Genomic DNA, 26,968 nt, shown 5'->3' with positions numbered 1-26,968 from the left:
TCCACGCACACGTGGATGCAACGATCGCCAGGGTAGTCGGAGCATAAACACACTCCGGTGCACGGTGCAATTACATTTAAAAACCGCAAGCTGACCTATAATGGTGAGTTACCGCTCCGTATCACTGTAATGGGTCCGACAGTTATTTAATGTATCTGAGGCTTCAATTATAGTAATTGTCAGGAGGAGCTGAAGTGATCCTTACCGATCGCACAGGGCCAGACCCTAGTCATCCCGTGGCTTTTATCTTTTTTGTTATTTTACAATTACCGCTGCTGCTTCTACCTGGGCCCTTGAGAGAGCCGGCGCATGTCTGAGTGAGTGTGTGGTCGAATGAGTACCTGGTGCGGTGTGTAAACGTCGCTACTTGGGAGACAAAGGCGGCCGGGCGTGGTGCTGGTGACCCACTCCCTCATGTGCTGTACCGACCTACAGTGCTCACAAACAGCACTTGCTCCAACAGTCTATGAAATGCTATACAGGGGATGTTTGTTTTTGTGTGTGTGTGTGGGTGAGTTTTTGTGAGTGAATGGGGAGCGGTGGTGAAGCGGTTAGCGCGCTGCGCTTCAAACCAGGCCACCCGGGTTCAATTCCCGCTCACGATCAACGCCAGCGACGATTATCTGAACCGGTCCTGGGCCTCCCCTAGGTCGACTCAGCCTCAAATGGGTACCTGGTGCGATGTGTAAACATCGCCACTGGGGAGAGAAAGGCGGCCGGGCGTGGTGTTGGCCACCCACCCTCTCGTGTGTTGTGCCGGCCTTCATAGGTGATACTCGCTAACAGCACTTGTCCCAGCAGTCTGTTCAGGCTATACGGGGGATCTTTGTCTTTGTGAGTCTGTGAGTAAGTGTGCATGGGAGCGACGATTCAGAAGTTAGCGCGCTGTGCTACGAACCCGGCGACCCGAGTTCGATTCCCGCTCACGACCGATAACAGTGACAAATATCTGAACCGGTCCTGGGCCTCCCCTAGATCGACTCGGCCTCAAAATGAGTACCCGGTGCGATATGTAAACATCGCCACTGGGGAGACAAAGGCGGCCGGGCGTGGTGCTGGCCACTCACCCCCTCGTGTGCCGTGCCGGCCTTCATAGGCGCTCGCTAACAGCACTTGCCCCCAGAGTATGCCCAGGCTATACGGGGGATCTTTGTCTTTGTTTGCGAGTCGTCGTCCGCTATTTGTTTATTTCGCCAGGACCAACCCCAGCGAGGAGGGCCTACTGAGAGTTGAGAATACAAAGGGCATCTATTCAAGGGAGACCCAGAGAGGTTACAGCAGACACACAGAGACAGATTAGTGGGGTTCAACATTGCACAGCGATAACATTTGTAGGTGTGATGTGTCGTAAGTGTGATGCCTCGAAAGTGTGGTGGTCTCGTAAGCGTGGCATCTCGTCTTGATTGCGACGGAATGTAACCGCGCGCCGTTAGACACCAACGCATCCTCACGAGACAACATGTCAAGGATTCATACTCTTTGGTTTTTTCGGTAAAGTCACGTAGGTAAAAAATTAGAATAAATTAAATCGGTGTGCTTTCGCTAAGTTGTCCCCACCTGAAGAAGAACGCTTGTGTTGCGCCCGAAACGTCGTGATTGAATTTATTTTTAGGTTTTTTTCGGTAAAGTCACGTAGCTTAAAAAAATTAAATTCATAAAAGTAAAATAAAAATAAAATAAAAATCACGACGTTTCGGAGGCAACACAAGCTTCCGTCTTCAGGTGGAACCGTCACAGCACGATAGCTGCAACACGGCCACCCACTTGATACAGCTATCGTGCTGTGACGGTTCCACCTGAAGACGGAAGCTTGTGTTGCCTCCGAAACGTCGTGATTTTTAATTTATTTTTATTTTACTTTTATTAATTAAATTTTTTTACCTACGTGACTTTACCGAAAAAACCTAAGAATATGAATCCTTGCAGTCTCGAAAGCTTCAAATCTAGAAGTGATTTAATTTATTTTAATTTTTTACCTACGTGACTTTACCGAAAAAACAAAGAGTATGAATCCTTGCAGTCACGAAAAACTTCAAATCTAGAACATGTCAATGGTAACGATGGTCTCGACCATCCTGTTATTGCTCAATCGTTTGCTGGCATTGGGCTATCAACCCGTCATCGCCCGCCGAGCAGAGCGGGCGACATCCCATTCGTGTTGGAGAAGGGGCCGCAGAAGCGGACACCACTGAGCTACACCCCGAGTAGCCCTTTCGCGAGTGACACGTGTGTGGACCACGCACCATCGGGAGTGAGCGGCATTTTCCCACCGGCTCTGCCGCGTGAGAGGGTTCAGGCTTCCTGGCACGGCGGGCAATCCGAGACGTGATTTGTCCAGAGTTGGAATTCAGACAAATTAAAGTGAAGAACCACGCGAGTTCGATGTGATTGGGTTCTTTTTTTGTGTGTGTGCAGTCAACGGTGACCAGGCTAAAACCGTCAACTCGTCACACTTAAGGGTTCGCAGGCGGTTTGCTGGATTTGAACCCAGGCTCTCAACGGTTCAGGTTCAGCAGTTTGACCTCTTTAATCGAACCCAGATTCTGATCGGTTCAGGCTCAGCACCGTGACCTTTTCAATCGAACCCAGGTTTTCATCGATCCAGGCTCAGTACTGTGACCTCTTCAATCGATCCAGGCTCAGCACTGTGACCTCTTCAATCGATCCAGGCTCAGTACTGTGACCTCTTCAATCGATCCAGGCTCAGTACTGTGACCTCTTTAATCGATCCAGGCTCAGCACTGTGACCTCTTCAATCGATCCAGGCTCAGTACTGTGACCTCTTCAATCGATCCAGGCTCAGTACTGTGACCTCTTCAATCGATCCAGGCTCAGTACTGTGACCTCTTCAATCGATCCAGGCTCAGCACTGTGACCTCTTCAATCGATCCAGGCTCAGTACTGTGACCTCTTCAATCGATCCAGGCTCAGCACTGTGACCTCTTCAATCGCCCCACCCACTTTGCGCCATCGAGCTAACCGAACGCGGGGGGGTTTAACATCGCTGCACGTGGCGGCCCCTCTACTCTGGAACAACAGAGCGAGAATGTTTCGGCTCAAAACCTCAACCACCCTCGTCAAACGTTTCAATCACTTCGGGAGCTGAGATTTCATTTCAAACGTATCGTGCAATTTGATCGCTCTGCTGCGCAGTCTTTAACTTTAGAAAGAAAAAAATGTGTTGTACGTGGCGTGTTCTACTAGGGGCGCCGCGATGGTTAACTACCTCGCCTGATATGCAGGAGGGTCGTGGGTTCGATCCCGACCCTGACGCCTGTTGTACACTGTCATGTGCAACTCGTTCTGCCAGTGACGAGAACAGCCTCGGAGCGTCCTTGCGTCGTGCGAGCGTTCAACGGATCAGCGATGATGTCCACGCTGTTTAACGTTGCAGAGGTGACGTGTGGTGTGTGTGTGTGTTGAACTTCTTTCGCACCGTACGTAGACGACCGTGCAACTCGGAGGCGATGATCTCGGGGGTTGTAAAACACGCGCAGGTTTTCGCTGCACTGGGGAGATGTTAACTACCTCGCCTGGTATGCAGGAGGCCGTCGGTTCGATTCCGACCCTGACGCCTGTTGTACACTGGAATTTGCACGTTCTCCCCATGGTCGCGTGGATTTTGCTCCGCGTCTTCCGGTTTTCTTTCACTCCACATTTTCCAAACGTGCGTTCAGAGTATTTGGCTGCTATACATTTCCACGTGATGATGATGATGATGATAAGCCACTTCCTTGAGCTTTCATTTGTGTTCAGGTCGCTTCTGAAAAAGAGAACCATAGCTCAGTGGGCCTTACTTGGTAAAATTAAAATAGTTTCGTTTACGAGCCTTACATTCCCTGTGCTGCTGGTACCCCACGATCTTAACCAATCGGAACTTGATCACGTGAACATATGTTTTTGAATCGCTTTATTGATACTTTTTTATTTCCTTTCACAACCAGATTTCTTTCTATGGTGTAACCAGGTTCCCGTTGAACATTTACATTAATTGCCCAATGGGTTAAAGCTGTGCCACAATAAAACCTCAAAATATTGACACCTATTAGTAAAAACGTTTGTAAAACACGCAACTTATAAGATGTTTCGACTTTATTCGTGACCAAGTGAGAGTCCAATGAGACTCTAGAAAGCATCTCCCTAAAGCGCGACGACTAAAGCGAGGGAATGCCCCTGGCACCTCAGTGTCTCGGCAGCCGTCAAGCACGGCGTCACTTCTACGACTCTCAGCGCAACTATTCAGCAAAGCAACGATTACACTGGTCAACACACTTTTTCTGGCATAAGGTATTCCAACGGTTTTAATGTAATTTTGGGGTGCTGATTCCAAATCTGGCATCAGTTTTTGTCTATCACATCAGGTTTTTGAGATATCAAATATTGCATTTTCAATAAAAAAACTGCAGAAGAAAAATATTAAATAAATGTAAATATCTCGACATAAAATGATATTATAAACACACTATCCTAAAAATATAGCACCATATTTTAACACTAAAGCAGTCACTGAATCGCAACAACTTGCAATCATAAGTGACAGAGTTAATTTCGGGTAAAATGAATGAAAATGGGGTATGCCGATAGCATAAAAATGAGATGTGATAGAGCAAATATGATTTGGAATCAGCACCCTGAAATTAGTCTAAAACAGCTGCAAAAGTCCAGGCCAGAACTTTTTTTTTTGACCAGTGTTATAAGACAGCCGTCAACCCGTACGGTTTACCCCGTATTCTTGTACAGGGAAATTGAGTTTTCAGGTCCATACGGCGTACAGACGTTTTAATAGGGGCACAGAAAAGTGTGTGTCTATTTGTTTGTGTTTCTCCCCTGTAATTGGACTTTGTAGGATGAACATTTATACTGGTAGGAACCTCCTGGTTACACCAGACCCACAGGGGATCATTGCGTCCGTCCGTCCGTCGTGGGAGGGGTGGGGCCGGGTGGGGAGGGGAGGGTGGAGAGGGGCTGGGTGGGGAGGGTGGGCTGGGTGGGAGAGGTGGGGCTGGGTGGGGAGGGGAGGGGCTGGTGGTGATGACGGTCTCAATGATCATGGTGTTAGTACGTCAGTAGTGTTGGTGGTGGTGGTGATGGTGATGTTGGCAGTGATGGCACAGTAGAGGGTACAGCTGGTGGTGCATCTACCGGTCATCTCAGTCAGCCAACCCATGGCACCTGCTGGGTCTGCCCCGAGACCTCCTCCTGCACCTAGCCTGGCACAGTAGAGGGTACAGCTGGTGGTGCATCTACCGGTCATCTCAGTCAGCCAACCCATGGCACCTGCTGGGTCTGCCCCGAGACCCCCTCCTGTTAGCAGCGAGGCTTGGACACTTCACGTGGCCTTAAAGTGCCCCTAGCCTGGCACAGGCGTCGTGGTGACGTCACCGTCACTTAGTTGGCGGTGATGCTGCTGGTGGTGGTGTATTTTTCGTGGTGGTAGTGGTGGTATTGGTGGTAGTGGTGTTGTATTTTTCGTGGCGGTAGTGGTGGTGGTGTTGTATTTTTCGTGGTGGTGGTGGTAGTGGTGGTGGTGTATTTTTCGTGGTGGTAGTGGTGGTGGTGTATTTTTCGTGGTGGTAGTGGTGGTATTGGTGGTGGTGGTGTATTTTTGTGGTGGTAGTGGTGGTGGTGTATTTTTCGTGGTTGTAGTGGTGGTGGTGTTGTATTTTTCGTGGTTGTAGTGGTGGTGGTGTATTTTTCGTGGTGGTAGTGGTGGTGGTGTTGTATTTTTCGTGGTTGTAGTGGTGGTGGTGGTGTATTTTTCGTAGTGGTGGTGGTGTTGTATTTTTGTAGTAATGGTGGTGTTGTATTTTTCGTGGTGGTGGTGGTGTATTTTTCGTGGTGGTCGTGGTGGTGGTGTTGTATTTTTCGTGGTTGTAGCGGTGATGTTGTATTTTTCGTGGTGGTGTTGTATTTTTCGTGGTTGTAGTGGTGGTGGTGGCGTATTTTTCGTAGTGGTGGTGGTATATTTTTCGTGGTGGTGTATTTTTCGTGGTGGTGGTGTTGTATTTTTGCGTGGTGGTATTGGTGGTGGTGTAGGCGCTGTCGGTGCGGCAGTAGTCGCAGTCATCGTGTCTCGGACACTCCGTGGCGGTTGGGAAGCGCTCGGAGATGCGCATGCGGCCACGTGCCACCCTAGGTGCATCTTGCTAATTACATTCCTCGGCCAGAGGCTCGCAGAAACCCACTTAGCGTGGCGGAGCTCAGGGCCTTTGGAAGGCAGAAGGGGTGGTGTGGGGTGGTGTGGGGTGGGGGGATGTAGACCTTAGGGAGACCGACTGCCCTGGCAACCACAGCGAGACATGGGGAGGGTGGCTGGGTGGGTTGAGTGGAGGGTGGCAAGGTTAGGAGCAGGGGTAGAGGTGCTGCTCGAGGCCGGTTGGCTCGTGCGGTGAGCGATGGAATTCGTTCCGAATTGACAGCTCGCCCTCGTGACGTCGTTGTTAAGGTAGGATTTTAATTTTTAATTGGTGGAAGTGTCTGTTTATTTGCAAATTTATTCCACACCCATGGGTTGATGGATCGTCTGGGTCAGCTGGATACATTCTCAACGACTGCATACTTTTACGCAAAAACGCAATTACGGCTATTATACCAGTATTTTTGTCCAGTCCCACGACTCATTTTCAGGAGGGTCCTGCCACATTGGGATGGTTGGCCAGTTCCATTTCTAATGAAAGCTTTGGCCACGTTTGGGAGGACACTCAACAATCCGCGTGAGCCTACTTGCTGTACTGCCAAGTGCCTTCCAGGCCACCCATCGGCCCTCGCCTGCACATCGCTGGCATTACAGATGCGCGCGACGCTTCCACAGTCGACAAACACAGTCCGTGATGACACCCCCAGTGCGTTGACCTGCCTCAAGTCCCTGCAGGTCAACGCACTGGGGGTTGACCTGCCTCGAGCCCCTGCAGGGTGCGTTGCGGGAGGCCCAGGTAGAGACACTCACCTGGGCCGCGTCCGCGTTGAGCACCTCCGCACGCCCCTAACGTCTCGTGGCGATTTCGCCCCGTTCCTTGACGATTGAGCCCCATCACTCTGTAAAATGTGGTGCACAGATTCCGAGGGCCGTGATGTCTCCCGCTCCTCCTAATTAGGATGGCACTGCTTGCTGCTGTTGCTGATGTTGCTTGTTGCTGTTGCTGCTGCTGCTTGCTGCTGTTGCTGCTGTTGCTTGCTGCTGTTGCTGCTGTTGCTGCTGTTGCTGCTGCTGTTGCTGCTGCTGCTGTTGCTGCTGTTGCTGCTGCTGTTGCTGCTGCTGCTGTTGTTGCTGCTGTTGCTGCTGTTGTTGCTGCTGCTGTTGTTGCTGCTGTTGCTGCTGCTGTTGTTGCTGCTGCTGTTGTTGCTGCTGCTGTTGCTGCTGCTGTTGTTGCTGCTGCTGTTGCTGCTGTTGCTGCTGCTGCCGGGTGTAATTGGAAGGCGGCTGTCGTAGTGTGTACCCCCGCAGTCCGTGCCAAATCGTTTCAAAACACAGCACATGGTGATGATGTTAAAAGGGAGCGGTGGCTCCCTCTGAACATTAGTCCACAGCGTTGTTGTTATTGACCAGTCTGTTGTTGTTGTTAATCGTGTGTATGTTGAACTTCTTTCGCACCGTACGTCGCCGACCGTTCTCATCGAACTGCGCTTTGTGCGCTGCTGCCAACGCCGCCGCCGCCGCAGCAGCATCAGCAGCAGCATCAGCAGCAGCAGCAACAGCAGCAGCAGCATCAGCAGCAGCAGCAACAGCAGCAGCAACAGCATCAGCAGCAGCAGCAACAGCAGCAGCATCAGCAGCAGCATCAGCAGCAGCATCAGCAGCAGCAGCGGCGGCATCGCCAACAACAAACTCGGCTACTTTAAGAGTTTCAATTGAGACAAGTTTCGCAGTGGAGATTCGTTCCTTGTCGTTGCTAATTACGAAGTGAGCGCGACTGTGACGACACCTGGGTTCGATACTCGGGACCACGGCTAACATCAGTGGCGAGCGACGTCCACAACGCTCACCGCCACCACCACCACTACCGCCACAACCACCACCACTACCACCACCACCGCCACCACCACTACTACCACCACTACCAATACCACCACCACTACCGCCACCACCACCGCCACCACCACCACTACCACCACCACTACCACCACTACCACCACCACTACCACCACTACCACTACTACCACCGCCACCACCACGCCACCACCACCACTACCACCACTACCACCACCACCACCACAACCACCACCACTACCACCACCACTACCACCACTACCACCACCACCACCAACCCGCCAGCGCGGTGAATGATGGTTCACGCGTGACCACCGTCAGGGACGGCTTGGCCGAGGCCGTTCATCCAGCAGTGGCTCGACATTGACGAAGCGTGCGAAACCTCGCTGGGGCACGACAGCGGCTGCTGTTGCCGTCACCCTGTTGCTCGTCGCCGCTCTGGCTCGGGACGCGTTGAGAGATGTTGTATTCACCGACATATCGAGAACGCCTGCTCGGATAAGCGCGTGTTTGTCGCCGGTTACGTCACGTGTTGTTGTCGTTGTTGTGTGTTTAGTTTAACACGTAGCACGCTTTCGCGACAAATATAGTAATCCATAATAGAGGGGATTTTTTGTTGGGTTAGATCGCGTAAATATATAAATGTGTCGTTAAAAGCCGCCACCACCCTGATGAAGCTGGTTGTAATTACTGGCGAAACGTCAAACTCAGATTTTAAATGTTGTGGCTTGGCTCTCCAACACACCGGTTTGCTGTACTAGTACACTACACTATACACTACACTATACACTACACAATACACTACACTATACACTACACTACTATACACTACACTACACACTAGTGCTGTACTAGTAACGAATTGGCCACGTTCTGTTTACGTGACAAACCTTACAAGTTGGCCGTGTCGGGTGGTGGCGGGTTTCAACGACACATTTATATATTTGTCCTTACCCCGGCACCTCCGATTAACACGGCTGGCTACGTACGGTGCGAAAGAAATTCAACGTGTATACGCCAGTGGGGGGGGGGGGGGGGGACACAACTGCCTGGCTCGGCTCGGATGTGCCAGTGAGAAAAATGGTATCGAATGTAGGAAGCTCCGACCAACGAATTTAACACGTGGTAAATGTGTCGTTAAACCCGTCACCACCCGACACAGCCAATTCGTCAGGTTCGTAAACAGAACGCGCAAATTCACTACCAGTCCAGCATGCCGCTGGTGTGATGGAGAGTAAACCCACAGCGTCCTCCTGCCTCGGTCTCAAACAGTGGATGTTGTCGTATTCTTGGTTCTTTCGGTAAAGTCACGTAGAAGGGAAATAATAAAATAATAAAAATAGAAAAAATTAAATGATAAAAATATAAAAAATAAAATTCACGCCTGATGATGATTGCTTGTGTTGCGGTCGAAACGTCGTGAGAATTTTATTGTTTTAAATTTTCATCATTTTGTTATTTCCCTTCTACATGACTTTACCGAGACAACCAAGATTATGAATCCCTGCAGTCACGAAAGCTTTAAATCGAAATCTAGTGGATGTTGTTGTTTCTAAACGCGTGCTATGCTCCTCAATTACAAACCCATCTCTTCTCTCTCTCTGAGATTCCACCGAGCCCCGCCCCTCGCATCCCCCCACCCCTTCACCCCCGCCCCCCATCACGAATCCCGCACCCCCAGCGGAGATTAAATGGCCACGATGTTGGGATCATAATTATCCCGGCGGATCAGATTAGTGTCACGTCGGCATGGCAACCACCGGCCAGAGCAGCACATCACAACCACCGGTCAGCTGCTTATTTAAATAATAATTATTGTTTAAGAAAAAAACGTGTAATGTTCGTCCCTTATCTGTGTATGTACGTCCTGTAATATATCTATATATATATAGACAAAGATACTAGTCCTTGCCTAGACTCGACACGCTATTGTGTGTGGTGCACATAATCACGTGGGCCGGGACGTCAGTCTAAATCCATAAACAATTGATGCTCGTTTTAGTGCCATCAGCCCCCTGGACGTCGCTAACTAATTATTCTTATTATCATCGGGCAGAAATGTTGCATAAGACTATTATTATTACACAGCGTTGCATATGCCTCCGAACATGATCCCATCGCGAGGATGGAGTTCCCTCGCCAGAGACCTCTGCCTGGTTCGCAGTATTTGTTTAAGAAGCCCGACTGCTGATGGGACCCGGCAAGAATGTGAAATACGGCGGGGGCAGAGATTGCTCGCTTCAACACAATATTGCTGCTTGACGAAATTGGTCTAGACAGCCACTGGACTAAATCCGACCCACTAAATCGTACGTTGCAGATATATATACACGGTACTGTGTGTGTGTATATATATGGAGACGCACAATAGAGATCTGTCTTCTTGGTTCTTTTGGTAAAGTCACGTAGAAGGGAAATAATAAAATAATAAAAATAAAACATAATAAAATAAAAATTCTCACGACGTTTCGGCCACAGCACAAGCACCCGTCCTCAGGTGAAGAAACGGAGCTGTCGGAAAGACAGCGTCCCATTTTTATTTTATTATGTTTTATATTTATTATTGTATCATTTCGCTTCTACGTGACTTTACCTAAAGAACCAAGAAGATGAATCCCTGCAGTCACGAAAGCTTTAAATCGAAATAGAGATCTGCTTTTATACGTTGTAACACAAAATTCTTCAGAAAAAAAGGCTGCTATTGAGTGCGTGTACGAATGTTTTTTGTGTTGTTGAATAAATGTGCTGGATAAAATAATATTGGCGAGAAAGGCTAATCAGCGGATGAACTTGATTTTAAATATATGTGTGTATGTGCGTGTATATATATAGAGGTGTGAGCGGTAGTGTAGCGGTTAGCGCTACGCTGCGCTACGAACCCGGTGACCCGAGTTCGATTCTCTCTCACGGCCAACACCGGTGACGATTATCTGAACCGGTCCTGGGCCTCCCCTAGGTCGACTCAGCCTCAAATGAGTAACTGGTGCGGTGTGTCGACATCGCCACTGGGGAGACAAAGTCGGCCGGGCGTGGTGCTGGCCACCCACCCCCTCGTGTGCCGTGCCGGCCTTCGTAGTTGCTCGCTAACAGCACTTGCCCCAGCAGTCCGTTAAAGGCTATCCGAGGGATCTTTATCTTTTTATATATAGAGACAGAGATAGATAGAGAGAGACGGCCCAAAGCTGCGATTATTTAATTTGCAAGCGCACGATTCGAATAGCGGGGGCCTCATGCTTCCTCGGTCTCATTCCATCAGCGGCGGCGGTGACAAGCAAATTGAAGTGGCCTACGCCGCTTTCGTCTTGCCTTAGTCCAGTGGTTCTTCTTCTTAGCCACGGGGTGCACCGTGCACCCCCTGGGAGTGCGAGATTCCCTTTTAGGTTTTTTTGCGAGACATTGGCAGATTTGTTTTTTTTCTGAGAAGGAAAAATCGTCGAAACGCAAATTACGCGCGGGCACGTGAGCTCAACTTACTCTGTTCCATCAAACGCTATGTAGTAACATTCTAATTTTGTGTTTGTCTTACTATCGAGAACCAAATGGCTGGGTGCAAGGCTGCAGTAAAGGTTTAAGAACCGTCGCTTTGGACGATAGAAATGTCCCCCGGCGCTGTCAATAACAACGGCAGAGAGAGAAAGAGAGGCGACCGTGGTTTGTTTCAGCAAAGTCACTCGCGCTAATCCACGCGCCGAGCGGGCACAGCGGCGCCCACGGCCGCCTCCTGCTCGCTCGGCAGAGTCCGCGGAGAGAGAGAGGATCAGGCGGAGCTCGCAAGGCGGAGGCGGGGCACGTGGGGTGGGGGTGGGGGGTGGATGAGACCTCTGAAATCCAAGACGATGACACGGAAAAGATTTCAGCCGCTTAGCCGCGCGACAACGGCTATCATCGAGGCTTAAGCCCGACTGTAACATTTTCACTTTTTTTTCTCCCTTCGTATTCTTCAAGAGACATGTGTGCACGAGGGGAGCTGGGAGCCGTTTTACATTTGAGAATAATTTTTCGTGGAATTTGGGAATTTTTCATAATTACCAATTTTTTTTTTCGGTCGCTCCTTCGAATGTTTGTGACGCCGTTTTGTTTGTTGACGAGAAAAAAAAAACGACGTCGCTCGTGGGCCTGCCGTTCTCCACTTAACTCGTTGTGTCCTGGATGCACGAGCTCGGCTTAACGAGGTTGAGCATCGCTTTCTCGCGCACGCGCCGACGGCAGGAATAAAAAAAAACGGGTTTTGAAAGTGCAATCAGGTGGAGCACGCTGCGATATGAACGCCGGCCACCCAGGTTTGACTCCAGGCAACAACCGACATCAGTGGCTGATGGTGATTATCTGGATCGGTTCCGGGGCCACTCCACCCGCGTCAGTGACCCACACTGAACCATCGCGGTGAAGTATGGTCAAACAAACCCCCGTGACTGACACGGCGTGGGTAGGAGATCTTTCGTCCGGCAGTGAATGTTTGACAACATTTTAAACAACGATTTGCCCCACCCAATAATAATAATAATAATAATTTCCACTTAGAAATAAGTGGTCAACCTCGTCATTGTCACCAATTCTGGTGGTAGGGTCGCGGATGTTGTCATGGGAAGGCGACCAACCACGTGCTCACCAAAATGGTGACAACCCAAATCTCGTGGCAGGGCTCAGGAATCGCGTGACAATACTTCGCTGATTTCGTCGGCCACCGCATCGCGCGCTTTCAAATTCGCTTCTTGCGGCCGTCTGGAACGTTCTTCCTTACGATATTAGGAGGCCACTGCGGCTCCGCACTTTTAGATCGTCTACGTTGATGACTCATCTCGCTTGTGTTTAATTCGTTCTCCTTACTCCCGCACCTCCGACTTGCGTGGCTGGTTACGTACGGCGCGAAAGAAGTTCAACGCACACACACACATAGACTCACATAGTCACTCTCCCACACACTTACCCATCCGCCGATTAGCGCTGCTGGCTACGTACGGCGCGAAAGAAGTTCAACGCACACACACACATAGACTCACGTAGTCACTCACCCACACACTCATCCATCCTCCGATTAGCGTATAGGTGGCCACGTACGGAGCGAAAGAAGTCCCACGTACACACACACACATAGACTCACGTAGTCACTCACCCACACACTCACCCATCCTCCGATTAGCGTATAGGTGGCCACGTACGGGGCGAAAGAAGTCCCACGTACACACACACATAGACTCACGTAGTCACTCGCCCACACACTCACCCATCCTCCGATTAGCGTATAGGTGGCTACGTACGGCGCGAAATAAATGCAACCTACATACTGTAAAACTCATGAGCCGAAAATCTTTCCTCTCCATCACGCACACATCCCACCAATATCCCCCTCCCACTTGCCCCCCCTCCCCCCCACTAGCCCCCCCCCCCCCCACTACCTCCCACCCCTCCTCACCTGCCCCCCACCAGAGTTCTCCTACCGCGAAGGGAAAGGCAACGGTGACGCGGATCACGCCGCGTAAATGATCGCAGAGTGTTTCGGTTTTTACTCCGAGTGGTGCAACACTGGGAGGGAGCAGCGGGGGGCGGGGGCGGGGAGGCGGGGGGCGGGGGGAGCAGGGGGTTGAGAGGGGCGGGGCTGCCCGCGCCGAACACGCGGCTGCTCCGCGTGCCTCTCGTCTTCGGGAGTCGTTCCTAACAACGACAACGACAACAACAACAAACACGAGAGCCGCGCGCAAAAAACTCCATCGTTTTGGTTTTGTGGAACTGGAACGTCGGACATCACCGTGTGCCACGCGCTACAACTGCGGCGCGCGCCGCGCGGCTGTAGGGCGCAAACGCAGGCAAGTGGCAGATTGGGGGGGGGGGGGACAAAAACATCGCCACTGATGGTGGCCGTGTCCCGGAATCAACCCCGGATGGCCGTGCAGTGCGCCAACCACAGCGCCACCGCTCCACACTGACACGCACCACACGCACACGTAGCAAGACGTTGCGGTCCAAGTCCATACGTCATCAATCTTGATTTGAAGCTTTCCATACTCGTTGGTTCTTTCGGTAAAGTCACGTAGGTAGAAACATAAAATAAAACAAAAAATAAAATAAATCACGACGTTTCGATCACAACACAAGCGGTCGTCCTCTGGCGAAAAAAATGTTTTTATTTTCTGTTTTATTTCATCCGTCATCATCAGCCATCCACTGCCGGATGAAGGCCTCGAAAAACCATCGACCCCGGGCCATCACACACACGAACGAGCCTGCGATGGAACAATCCACGCCGTCGCCACACGCACGGAACTGATTACATCGATCCAGCAGCGTCCGTTTTCGCCGCTCCGTCTCCCGCAGGGCCGCGGCGTGCCCTGCCGCCGGCTCGAGTAATTCTTCTTAAATCCGTCATTAGCGAGCGATAAATAAAGTCGCGTATAATCCTCTCCCCATTTAATGGACTGGATTGGCCGGATAATTTAGTGAAAATGCAGTCTGCGCTGAAGCCAATCCCACCCCCCTCCCCCCGCTCCCAGCCAGGCGTGGCCCAGCCGAGGCCCAGAGGCCCCAAAGGTCTAAACAGCTCGCTACAAGAGAGAATGGAGGCGAGATAAGCCTGCTAGATTTTGGCTACAAATGAGCTCCGCGGGGAATGTGTCTGGGTTGCCTTGGCCAAGGGATGCACGCACGCATAATCACACAATCACACAACAGAACCGCGGAAATTTATCTGATTTGAGACTAGCGTAGTGAGTCGGGAAAAACAAGCAAAGAAAATAAGTTCTGTAATGTAATGGCGGGAAGTTTTTTTAATATTTATATAGAGCCGTGTCTATGCAAGCCACGTGGAACGCGATCGGAAAAGGGACGAGTTCATCTCTCTTCCTCCATGGGGAGGGGGGGGGGCGATAAAATAGGTACCGCTTTGTGGTGTGGAGGTTAGCAGTTGAGTGTGGGCTCAGAGCTATGAACGGGAGATGATGCTGATCTAAACAGGACATCACTTTGGTGGTGGTGGCGGTGTAGATGGCGTCATACTCACCACCATCATACTCGCCTGCGTCATACTCGGCTGCGTCATGCTCGCCTACGTCATAATAACGTGTGTCACGTGTACATCGTGTACATCACAAGCATCACCGATTAGCACGGTTGGCAACATACGGTGTGAAATAAGTTCAACGTACATACATCTGCGTCATGATGCGCACCTACGTCATACTCACGTGCATCATACTCAACTGTACATCCTGCGAGTAACCATTTCGATTCAAGGGTTGTCATGTTCACGATGTGGTGATAATCGCGAACTGCGCATTCTGCATTGTATTGCATGTACGTACGTCGGCTTTCGCGACCAATGTCATCCAACACACCGGTGTGCTGTACTAGTGAGGAATTGGCCACGTTCTGTTTAACGTGACAACCCTTACTAGTTGGCTGTGTCGGGTGGTGGCGGGTTTTAACGACACATTTAAATATTTACGCGATCTAACCCAAACAAAAAACACCCTTTCGATTTAAAGCTTTCGTGACTGCAGGGATTCATCTTCTTGGTTCTTTCGGTAAAGTCACAGGTCTGTCGAGGCGACAGCGTCTGAATGATTTAAAGCTTTCGTGACTGCAGGGATTCATATTCTTGGTTCTTTCGGTAAAGTCTCGTGAAAAAAATTCCTCTATTATGTTCGTACTACGTTGAACTTTTTTCGCACCGTACTTAGCCCACCGCGCAAATCGGAGGTTGTGTGGGCAAGAGTCCTCCAGGATCTATCCAATCTCTCGTGCTCACGATACGCGCCGCTGTCAGTTAGGCACCGATTTAATAATTCAATGAGCGAAGAAAATAAAGATGCAATTTTTTTTCTTCTATAAATAAAGGTTTCTTTTTTGTTGTTGCAATGATTAATATTAATAGTTTTTTTTTCGGAAAATGAGAGTCAGCTGTCAATTCCACGGTCGTCTGACGATCCTCCTGTACTTGGTAGCGTGAAGAGTCATCTATTTTTTATATTTTATGCGAAACAAATAAAATGCCAAGATAATATGTCTTGTGTTAGTTTTTGTGTTTCCCTAGGATTTAAGGAATACGCTGGCGAAAGAATGACACTAATAGGAGCACATGTTGAAAAGTTAAGAGCGATTTTTAAATGAGCCATAGTCAATCTTTCGTATTCGTTACTCCCCCTTCTTCGATGTCACTCTTTATATTATCGTTATCAAACGTACCAATGTTATTGTTATCAAATGTCTTCCCAACTACTTCTTCTTCTTCGCCCGTTTCATTTAAATTCGGCTTCTATTTGTGGCAAGCAACATCCCTGCGTAGCCAATTACCCGGCTAGCATCGGCAACGACTTTCCCCGTAGCAGCCGCTGACAACAGAGTTCATGTTGCGGCTGGTAAGGAGCCCAGCCAGCAGCCAGCCAGGAGATTCGATACGCCACGTGACTCAGCGAAAGAGGTTGCCAGTTCACATCCTGGTTCGGGTGGGGGGTGGGTTGACTCTGCAGCCATCCATCATCACTTCCTCCCGGGGTGGGGGGTCCATAAAATAGGTACCACTTTGTGAGGAACGTCAACCGTGCTTCTACTATGGTATAGACTCGCCCCTGCCATAGGAAACGGGGAATTTCCAGCACTTGCTAAGGGCTGAAAACGGGAGACGAGTTACCGATGCTTGAATGTACACGCGCGGCAGAATCTCGCTTGGACTTGAAGCTTCGTGCGAAGTGACGGCACCAGTTGTGGGGAGCATGGGGAAGGCTTCATCCACCAGCGGATTGACCATGGCTGCTGCTGCTGCTGCGTATGATGCAGCTGCTGCTGCTGTTGCTGCTGCTGCTGCGTATGATGCAGCTGCTGCTGCTGTTGCTGCTGCTGCTGCGTATGATGCAGCTGCTGCTGTTGCTGCTGCTGATGGAAAAGCAACACGGCATGTGGCGTGACGCGCATTGATTTGTGACTTTTCAACTTACTTATTTATGTGTGTACTTTCTGCGATGAAGATGCATTCCATTGCACCCTTGCGACAAATCCAACACGGTTCATTTCGCACCGTGTCAATTACACACCCCCCCCCCATCTTAACTCCACACACTCTCCGAATGCATAATACATGATAACACATCACAGTCCTGGCACGTAGCATAAATCCCATTACTTATTTACCACTTTTTGGGACTTCCATTTTGCAAACACAACCGCAAAAAGCTTTTCACACGCTCATTGTCAAAAGAGGGCTCGTAAAGAACATGAAAACCAGGGCGCCATCCTCCGCATCCCCCCCCCCCCTCTTTAAATTGCGCATTTGCTCTCGAATGTCGGTGGGTGCCATCGGCGGGAATTAATTGCCGCGAGGTGAGCAGTTAAAGTCATTAAGACGGCTGGCAAGGCAACACCTCTGCGTCGTCACAAAATAAATGCGCGCGGACACCATCGCCGATTTCCGTTTCATCCTCCCTCCCTCCCTTCTCTCTCTCTCCTCTCTGCAACACCTATCCCTCCACGAATTTTAGTTTTTTTTACACATCTCATCAGCCACACAAGGCCTCGTGAATTGCGAGCAGAATTGGGTTCAAACTTCCCCCTCCGACTAGCACGGTGGGCGACGTGCGGTGCGAAAGAAGTTTCAGCATCAATTTACGTCCAAGCAAAAGAAACGCCCGCGGGCGGGTTTCGCCATTTCAGTGTCTCATCGGCAGCGCCGGGCTAACTTCCACCCATGTTGTTTTGCTTGTAGGCGAGGCCTGGGTTCCTGGTTCGAGGGCGCAAGGCAACGCTGTCGTTCGGCAAACGGCACGCAGTTATCGGGGCGCAAGCTACGCCGTCGCTTGAGAGACGACGTCTTGAAGACGCGGAGAGAATCGAGGACAAGGAGCCGGGAGACAGCGGTGGTTGCAGCCTCGACCGGTAAAAGTTGGATCTCAGCGGTTACTCCCAGCGCTCTGTGCGTGCGTGGCTCCGGCCGGAGCACGCATACCACACACATGTTGGTGATGTGCACGTCTTCTTCGAACGCTGGGGAGCCGGACCAGCCCTCTGCACCAGTGTGGACGGCACCCTCGTGTTCACCTTCTGAAGCACTCGCTCGTCACCGTGGCGTGTGCGATGACACCACAACCACATGACTTTTCTTTCGTGTTGTGCGCGGCGCTTTCAGCGCCACAGCGCGTGGATTTGTAGCGTTTATTTTCTTTTGTTTGCTGGTGACTGTATTTCATATTGAAATCGCCTCCAGTGCTTTTGCTGCTGGCGGTAATAAAAGTTGTTTAAAAAACAAAAAAGTCTGTGCGTGCGTGATCCCTGCTGCTGCGATGATGATGATGGTGGTGGGGGTGATGACACTTTGTGAAACTCACCGCACGTACACGTGTGTTGCACACAGGGTACACGTGTACACTGCGTGTGTGTGTGCTCTCTTCAAATGAACACCTGGTGCGGTGTGTAAACATCGTCACAAGGGAGACAAAGGCGGCCGGGCGTGGTGTTGGCCACCCACCCCCTCGTGTGCCGTGCCGGCCTTCAAAGTTGCTCGCTAACAACACTTGCCCCAACAGTCTGTTAAAGCTACACGGGGGATCTTTGTATTTTCCTTTGTCTCTGCTCTGGGGAGCGGCAGTGTAGCAGTTAGCGCGCTCCGCTACGAACCCAGCGACCCGATTCCCGCTCACGGCCACCACCAGTGACGATTATTTGAACCGGTCCTAGGCCTCCCCTAGGTCGACTCAGCCTGAAATAAGAACTTGGTGCGTTACGTAAACATCGCAACTCGGGAGACAATGGCCATGGTGCTGGCCACCCACCCCATCGTGTGCCGTGCCGGCCTTCGTAGGTGCTCGTCAGGGGCCGTCCATGTATGACGTCACGCGATTTTGGACGATTTTTAACCCCCCCCCCCCCCCCATCGTCACACGGCGTCACAAAAGTCAAACCCCCCCCCCTCAAATATGACGTCACAAAGCTCCGCCCCCCCCCCCCAAAAAGTGCTTCAAATCGCTTTAAACTATTGTCATTGTAGGAGAAAACATTTCTTATAAAGTCTATTTATTTAATTAAGTAGAACGTGTTGTTTATATTTATTTAAAGTTGCGCATTTTGATGTGACGTCAAATTTCTCAAACCCCCCCCCCCCCTCGTCACACATCGTCACAAATATCTGACCCCCCCCCCCCCTAGGTGCTCGTCAACAGCACTTGCCCCAACAGTCTGTGAAGGTGATACGGGGGGGGATGGGGAGGGCGATGTTTGTCTCTGTCTTGTCTCTGCTCTGCACGGGTGTAATTCGCACAGACGTCGGTCTTGCCAAGTCACAAGCGAACTCACGGGAACCAAACACAAGGACCGTAAGAGTTGTCCCAGGAATACCGACTCCAGGCACAGACTTCACGACGATGGTGGTGATATGATGGTGATGATGGTGATTATGGTGACGATGATGGCGATGATGATGGTGATGATGATGGTGATGATGGTGATGATGGTGATGATGATGGTGATGATGATGGTGATGATGATGATGGTGATGATGGTGATGGCGATGATGGTGACGATGATGGCGATGATGATGGTGATGATGATGGTGACGATGATGGCGATGATGATGATGGTGATGATGATGATGGTGATGATGATGGCGATGATGATGGCGATGATGATGGCGACGATGATGGCGATGATGATGGTGACGATGATGGCGATGATGATGGCGATGATGATGGTGATGATGATGATGATGGTGACGATGATAGCGATGATGATGATGATGGCGATGATGATGATGGTGATGATGATGGTGATGATGATGGTGATGGTGACGATGATGATGGTGATGATGATGATGATAGTGATGATGATGGTGATGATGGTGATGATGATGGTGACGATGATGGTGATGATGATGGCGATGATGATGGTGGTGATGATGATGGTAATGATGATGGTGATGATGATGATGATGATAGTGACGATGATGGTGATGATGTTGGCGATGATGATGATGGCGATGATGATGGTGATGATAATGGTGATGATGATGGTGATGATGATGAAGGTGATGATGGTGATGATGGTGGTGACGATGATGGTGATGATGTTGGCGATAATGATGATGATGGCGATGATGATGAAGGTGATGATGACGGTGATGATGATGCTGATGATGATATCGTACCGCAACATAAGGAACACTACAAATAGACGACGATTCTCCTCCTGCGCCCGTCTGTCCCTTACACGTGACCACCAAAGCACGTGTTACTCTACACAGCCTGTGCATCGTGCCACGCCTCCTCGTTGCCAAGTTTCGACGACCGCCGTCAGTGGCACTCGGCTGAGAAACACGGCAACGGGACATTTGCTGACTTCAAGCTTTCGTGACTGCTCAGATTCATATTTTTTTGGTCTTTCGGTGAAGTCACGTAGATAGGTTAAAAGAAAATAACAAAAATTACAAAAAAATTACGTAAAATTACAACAAAAAAATACGAAAAAAACGACGACGTTTCGATCGCTTGTGTTGCGATTGAAGCGTCGTTTTTTGTTATTTTTTTGTAATTTTTTGTTATTTTCTTTGAAGCTATCTCCTTGACTTTACCGAAAGGATACGGAACATTTGTGTTTGTAAATTAATGTGGCGACGCTGCTCCTGCTGCTTTGGTGCACAAGCACAAATATCATCCATAATAGAGTTTTATTTGGGTTAGATCGCGTAAAAATATATCACTGTGTCGTTAAAACCCGCCACCACCCGACACAGCCAACTAGTAAGGGTTGTCACGTAAACAGAACGTGGCCAATTCGTCACTAGTACAGCACTAGTGTGTAGTGTATAGTGTAGTGTATAGTAGTGTGGTGTATAGAGTCGTGTAGTGTATAGTAGTGTAGTGTATAGTGTAGTGTAGTGTATAGTGTAGTGTATAGTGTAGTGTATAGTAGTGTATAGTAGTGTAGTGTATAGTAGTGTAGTGTATAGAGTAGTGTAGTGTATAGTAGTGTAGTCTATAATAGTTTAGTATATAGTAGTGTTGTGTATAGAGTAGTGTATTGTGTAGCGTATAGTGTAGTATACTAGTACAGCACTAACCGGTGTGTTGGAGAACCAAGCCACAATTTTAACAATCTGAGTACGACGTTTCGCCGGTAATTAACACCAGCTTCATCAGGCGACAGCCAGATTGTAACAAACTCAACACATTCTCCAACAACACCGCGTGGCCTTAAAAGGAAAGAGAGAAGGGGGAGGGAAACCACACCGTAGATATAATAGACAGCGTTTCGGTCAATTACCCTTTTGCAATGACCCCAGAACTCGAACCATCTCTGCGCTCTGACGAAGAGCCATTGCCCTGAACGTCGCCACGTGTTGCTCCTAAGGCCACGGCGCTCTTGACAAGTTTGCATTGTCATTCTACCCCGAGTGATCTGCGACTCGATGAGAATTCGGAGGGGGGGGGGTGGTTGTTTTTGTTGAGTCAGCAGGCTGGTGCTTCCACGAGACGCGTTTTTGAGAGGGTGACCGCGTTGAATCAAGTGCGGGCACGACCTCGTGTCCGTTGGCGGGCACCTGAGCCAGCGGTGGAAATTCCCCGTTACTATGGCAGGAGTAAGTATAAAGCCGAGGATCAAGCGGCAGCAACTAATGATTTCATCGTGCGTTTTTGTCTAAAAGGCATTGGGTCTCTGTGTGTCTATGTTGGGTGTCTCTTTCTCTGTGTGTCTCTATGTTGTCTCTCTCTGCTTGTGTGTCTGTCTGTGTGTCTATGTTGGGTGTCTCTCTCTCTGTGTGTCTCTGTGTGTCTATGTTGTGTGTCTCTCTCTGTGTCTATGTTGTGTGTCTCTCTTTGTGTGTGTCTCTGTGTTGTTTCTTTCTCTGCTTGTGTGTCTGTCTGTGTGTCTATGTTGTGTGTCTCTCTCTGTGTGTATCTGTGTTGTCTCTCTCTGCTTGTGTGTCTGTCTGTGTGTCTATGTTGTGTGTCTCTCTCTCTCTGTGTCTATGTTGTGTGTCTCTCTCTCTCTGTGTCTCTGTGTTGTCGCTCTCTGCTTGTGTGTCTGTCTGTGTGTCTATGTTGTGTGTCTCTCTCTGTGTGTCTCTGTGTTGTCGCTCTCTGCTTGTGTGTCTGTCTGTGTGTCTATGTTGTGTGTCTCTCTCTGTGTGTCTCTGTGTTGTCGCTCTCTGCTTGTGTGTCTGTCTGTGTGTCTATGTTGTGTGTCTCTCTCTGTGTGTCTCTGTGTTGTCTCTCTCTCTCTCTGCTTGTGTGTCTGTCTGTGTGTCTTCGTGTCTGTGTTTTGTATCTCTCTCAAATTGAGTTCTACCTGCTTGTGTTGCAATCGAAACGTCGTATTCTATTATTCAATTCATTTTCTTTCTACGTGACTTTACCGAAAGAACCAAAGAGTGCAAAGAGCATCTTGGCGATGTGTAACAGCCCGGATAGGCAGCCCGTCCTTCAGATGGGGTGGACTCAAGGTCACATGACGCTCACCAGACACTCACCACTCACTTGACACTCACCAGACACACACCACTCACACAAACACTCACCGCTCACTTGACACTCACCAGACACACACCACTCACACAAACACTCACCGCTCACTTGACACTCACCAGACACACACCACTCACACAAACACTCACCACTCACTTGCCACTCACCAGACACACACCACTTACCAGACACTCACCACTCAGGAGACACACATTACCAGACAGTCACCAGTCACCCTAAAAAATTACACGAGCAATGATTATTATGACGATTTCAAAATAATCACCAAAAACATATCAATGATGCGATTAGCGTTAAGGTATATCGTAGCATCGCCATATCGCTTTATATTGCCACGGCTAATACTTCTACTGCGACTGCTGCTGATGCTACTGCTGATGCTACTGCTGATGCTGCTGCTGATGCTACTGATGTTATTGCTGATGCTGGAGCTACTGATGCTGCAGCTGATGCTGATGCTACTGATGCTGCTGCTGATGCTGAAGCTACTGATGCTGCTGCTGATGCTGAAGCTACTGATGCTGCTGCTGATGCTACTGATGCTGCTGCTGATGCTGATGCTACTGATGCTGCTGCTGATGCTGAAGTTACTGATGCTGATGCTGATGCTACTGCAGATGCTGCTGCTGATGCTGAAGTTACTGATGCTGCTGCTGATGCTGAAGCTACTGATGCTGCTGCTGATGCTGAAGCTACTGATGCTGCTGCTGATGCTACTGATGCTACTGATGCTGCTGCTGATGCTGAAGCTACTGATGCTGCTGCTGATGCTGCTGCTAATGCTGATGCTACTGATGCTGCTGCTGATGCTGATGCTACTGATGCTGCTGCTGATGCTACGGATGCTGCTGCGATGCTACTGCTAATGCTGATGCTACTGCTGCTGATGCTGAAGCTACTGATGCTACTGCTGATGCTGATGATGCTGCTGCTGATGCTGAAGCTACTGATGCTGCTGCTGATGCTGCTGCTAATGCTGATGCTACTGATGCTGCTGCTGATGCTGAAGCTACTGATGCTGCTGCTGATGCTACTGATGCTGCTGCTGATGCTACTGCTAATGCTGATGCTACTGCTGCTGATGCTGAAGCTACTGATGCTACTGCTGATGCTGATGATGCTGCTGCTGATGCTGAAGCTACTGATGCTGCTGCTGCTGCTAATGCTGATGCTACTGATGCTGCTGCTGATGCTGAAGCTACTGATGCGCTGCTGATGCTACTGATGCTGCTGCTGATGCTACTGCTAATGCTGATGCTACTGCTGCTGATGCTGAAGCTACTGATGCTACTGCTGATGCTGATGATGCTGCTGCTGATGCTGAAGCTACTGATGCTGCTGCTGATGCTGCTGCTAATGCTGATGCTACTGATGCTGCTGCTGATGCTGAAGCTACTGATGCTGCTGCTGATGCTACTGATGCTGCTGCTGATGCTACTGCTAATGCTGATGCTACTGCTGCTGATGCTGAAGCTACTGATGCTACTGCTGATGCTGATGATGCTGCTGCTGATGCTGAAGCTACTGATGCTGCTGCTGATGCTGCTGCTAATGCTGATGCTACTGATGCTGCTGCTGATGCTGAAGCTACTGATGCTGCTGCTGATGCTACTGATGCTGCTGCTGATGCTACTGCTAATGCTGATGCTACTGCTGCTGATGCTGAAGCTACTGATGCTACTGCTGATGCTGATGATGCTGCTGCTGATGCTGAAGCTACTGATGCTGCTGCTGATGCTGCAGACAATGCGGCAGCCGGCAGGGCCTAAAGCGACTCTCCACCATCAAGCCCCTCCCCCCCCCCCCTCCCCCAGTGCCCCCCCCCACACCCCCCCCCCCAAAAAAAAGAGACTCGCAAACCCACCAAAGCGTAGAGCCATCGCTTTCAATTTTTGTTCCCATTGTCGGAGCGGGCGTAGCTGTGAATAAAGAAGACAAACAGAGGCGGGCGGGCGGGCGGGAGGCGAGAGGAGAGAGAGAGAGAGAAAACTTCGCGTGCAAGAAGGGGAAGGGCGGGGAATATTTAGTTAAAGATCTGCACAGAGAGCCCTGGGCTTGGCTGCTTCTGCTGCTGGTAAAAAAAAATTAAATCCCCCTCGCCTATTGATAGAGGATCATTGCACGGATAACGGGAATTCTAATGCCGCCCCCTATACAGCAAAATCCGATTAGAGGTTCATCGGATCTTGGGTGGTGCCCGGGGCTGGCTGGGTGTTGGGTGGTGGTGGTGGTGAGGTTCTATCCTAGGGGACGCCTTCCCCTAGGCAGTGCTCAAGGTAGGGATTGGAAAAATGGGGGGGGGGAGGGGGGTGGGGGGGGATCAGGGGATAGGAGGTTGGGTGGTGGTTAGGGGAGGGGGGGGGGGCAGGGAGCCGGCTAACGGCTGCTGGTTTTTTTGACGAAGGGGGAGCCCAAATCGCTTGAAAATTGAGTTGTTGCGATTTGCAAATGAAAACCCGTCTTTGCGCACACCGACACGAAGTCCGATCGGCCTTTTCATGTCGGCGAAGGCACAGATGGTGGATAGTGTGGCCGTTCGACAATTGATATTCTGGAGTGGGGATTTTGACCGCGATTGAGGGAGCGCGCCGGAGGCCGGACGAACGCAGTGGGAATGCCGCTGGCGAGGCCAGCCGAGACGAGTTGAACCCCGGAGTTGGTCGCTGTGCAGTTCAAACCTCACCCCCCTCCTCCCTCCTCCCACTCCCCCGCCACCTCCAGCGGATCCGATCGCTGCGCAAACACCGCCTGTGAGAACACAACCGCGCTCACGCGTGGAGGGGTGTGTGGGTGGTGGGTTTATTTCCCTTTTCCTTCTCAAGAGCTCCGCTGGGCAATCGACTCGAGGGTTTGTAAACGAAGGGACGCGCGGCTTTGCCCGACGCGGAGCAAATAAACCCTCGCGCTCTGCGCGTGCGAGCTGTCCCAATGTTTGCCCGGCCACTCCGCGCGAAGGCTGACTGACGGGTTTGTTGTTGACGCGTCGGGCGACGTTCTGGAAATTGTTCCCTGTTTGCCTTGAAGCTGCCCCCCTCACCACCGTCGCCTCGTCTGTTCGCGCGTGGCCAGAGCGGGCGGTCACGCGGTTCAGGGCCGTGGGAGCGAACGGCTCGGCGACTAATCGAAAGGGTTGAGAGTTCACAACCAGTTTAGGGGGTTTTTTTGGGGGGGTAGGGGATATGGGGGGGGGGGTTGACTTAGCCCATCATCCCTTTCTCGGAGGTCGGTAAATAAATATGTAGGCGCCACTTTGCGGGGAAGTGAACGTTGGCTGTCCTCAGGATGGACTCGTCCCCGCCATAGGAACGTGGACGCGCGTCCACAAACAAGAATTGAGCACCGCCTTAATACTCATCAAAGCAGGAAGTGACCAGGACTCGTACGAGAAATCGGCCACCCATGTTGTGTATATCTGACTCAAATTTACGTTACATAAAATAAATGTTTTTACAAAACATGCAGTGTGGATTTGTTCGGTTTAACACGTGTCTCCACTCTTCAGCGTGCTTACATTGACGCGACGCGATGTTACCCTGGTCGAGGGCTGAACGATTAATCGATTTCAAATCGAAGTCGCGAATTTGAAACAATGCGATTAGCAAATCGTAAAGGCTGCGATTTTTTTGCGATTTGAAAAGTCCTATTACTTTCTTATCGGAATTGTTTTATTTTGTATTATTATAACTTTATTTACGTAACTTAACTATTGTTCTATGTTTGATTGTTCTATTTCATTTAAAACATGTTAATAAATACATGTTGGAAGCAATTCACATCTTTTAAGTTCTCATCCTTGCATTAGAATATATAGAGCAGTTCATATTTTGACGGTATCATGTGGCAATGCTCCATCACATGTTTCAAATCTATTACACAGTGAATATTGAACCGAAGCTTGACTTTAAAAAATGTAATCGCAAACCAAATCGCAATCCGTCAGAGAAATCTCAATTAGACATTTTCTCCAAAACGTTCTGCCCATCCCTGGTCTGCCCTGGTGGAGGTGCGATGCGATGCCGTGTCGCGTCTCAGCAGGCCTCTGCTTCATCTCCCGTGTCGGGTGGAGGAGGGTGTACGGACACGCATTTTTACGAAAGCCTGCACGTGTTACATGTACACAGGCCACCCCGTAGGGCCTTAACAGACTGTTGGGGCAAGTGCTGTTATTTGAGGCTGAGTCTACCTAGGAGAAGCACATGACCGGTTTAAATAATCGCCACTGGTGTTGACCGTGAGTGGGAATCGAACACGGGTCGCCTGGTTCATAGCGCAGCGCGCTAACCACTACACCACCGCTCCCACACACACAGACACGCACAGAAACACACACATAGACACGCACAGACACACACACATAGACACGCACAGACACACACACACAGACACGCACAAAGACACACACACACACACAGACACGCACAGAGACACACAGACACGCACAGAGACACACAGACACGCACAGAGAAACACACACACAGACACGCACAGAGACACACACACACAGACACGCACAGACACACAC

Source organism: Lethenteron reissneri, chromosome 45 (assembly GCF_015708825.2).
Source record: "Lethenteron reissneri isolate LAM-NWPU_2019-01 chromosome 45, ASM1570882v1, whole genome shotgun sequence".
In the NCBI taxonomy this organism is placed as follows: domain Eukaryota; kingdom Metazoa; phylum Chordata; class Hyperoartia; order Petromyzontiformes; family Petromyzontidae; genus Lethenteron; species Lethenteron reissneri.
This window is presented reverse-complemented; position numbering follows the sequence as displayed.